The sequence below is a fragment of the Physeter macrocephalus genome, chromosome 4, assembly GCF_002837175.3.
Source record: "Physeter macrocephalus isolate SW-GA chromosome 4, ASM283717v5, whole genome shotgun sequence".
NCBI lineage: Eukaryota > Metazoa > Chordata > Mammalia > Artiodactyla > Physeteridae > Physeter > Physeter macrocephalus.
Window position 1 is genome coordinate 43,622,847 of NC_041217.1, and position 1,835 is coordinate 43,624,681.

The following is a 1,835-nucleotide window of genomic DNA, read 5'->3' on the forward strand; positions in this document are numbered from 1 at the left end:
AAAGCTTTTTCTGCATCTATTGAGATGATCATATGGTTTTTATCCTTCAATTTGTTAATATGGTGTATCACACTGATTGATTTGCATATACTGAAGAATCCTTGCATTCCTGGGATAAACCCCACTTGATCATGGTGTATGATCCTTTAATGTGCTGTTGGATTCTGATTGCTAGTATTCTGTTGAGGATTTTTGCATCTATGTTCATCAGTGATATTGGCCTGTAGTTTTACTTTTTTTGTGACATCTTAGTCTGATTTTGGTATCAGGGTGATGGTAGCCTCGTAGAATGAGTTTGGGTGTGTTCCACCCTCTGCTATATTTTGGGAGAGTTTGAGAAGGATAGGTGTTAGCTCTTCTCTAAATATTTGATAGAATTAGACTGTGAAGCCATCCAGTCCTGGGCTTTTGTTTGTTGGAAGATTTTTAATCACAGTTTCGATTTCAGTGCTTATGATTTGTCTGTTTATATTTTCTATTTCTTCCTGTTTCAGTCTTGGAAGGTTGTGCTTTTCTAAGAATTTATCCATTTCTTCCAGGTTGTCCATTTTATTGGCATATAGTTGCTTGTAGTAATCTCTCATGATCCTTTGTATATCTGCAGTGTCAGTTATTACTTCTCCTTTTTCATTTCTAATTCTATTGATTTGAGTCTTCTCACTTTTTTTCTTAATGAATCTGGCTAATGGTTTATCAATTTTCCTTATCTTCTCAAAGAACCATCATTTAGTTTTATTGATCTTTGCTATTGTGTCCTTCATTTCTTTCTCATTTCTTTCTTCTTTTAAATAAATAAATAAATTTATTTATTTGTTTGTTTGCTTTTTTGTTTTTTTATTTTGGCCTGCTTTGGGTCTTCACTGCTGTGTGCAGGTTCTCTCTAGTTGCGGCGAGTGGGGGCTGCTCTTTGTAGCGGTGCGCAGGCTTCTCATTGTGGTGGCTTCTTTTGTTGCAGAGCATGGCCTCTAGAAGCACAGGTTTCAGTAGTTACAGCACACGGGCTCAGTAGTTGCGGCGCATGGGCTTAGTTGCTCTGCGGCATGTGGGATCTTTCCGACCCGGGCTCGAACCCATGTCCTCTGCTTTGGCAGCAGATTCTTAACCATTGCGCCACCAAGGAAGTCCTTCATTTATTTCTTACCTGATCTTTATGATTTCTTTCCTTCTGCTAACTTTGGGGGGGTTTTTTGTTCTTCTTTCTCTAATTGCTGTAGGTGTAAGGTTAAGTTGTTTATTTGAGATTTTTCTTGTTTCTTGAGGTAGGATTGTATTGCTATAAACTTCCCTCTTAGAACTGCTTTTGCTGCATCCCATAGGTTTTGTATCATTTAAAGCTTGTGTTTCCTTATTTATTTTCATTTTGGATAATCTGTCTATTGGTGAATGTGCAGTGTTAAAGTCCCCTATTATGATTGTGTTACTGTCGATTTCCTCTTTTATGGCTGTTAGCATTTGCCTTATGTATTGAGGTGCTCCTGTGTAGGATGCGTAAATATTTACAATTGTTATATCTTCTTCATGGATCGATCCCTTGATCATTATGAAGTGTCCGTCTTTGTCTCTTGTAATAGTCTTTATTTTAAAGTCTATATTGTCTGATATGAGAATTGCTAATCCATCTTTCTTTTGATTTCATTTTGCATGGAATGTCTTTTTCCATTCCCTCACTTTCAGTCTGTATGTGTCACTAGGTCTGAAGTGGGTCTCTTATAGACAGCATACATACAGATCATTTTTTTGTATCCATTCAACCAGTCAATGTCTTTTGGTTGGAACATTTAATCAATTTACATTTAAGGTAATTATCAATATGTATGTTCCTCTTACCATTTTCT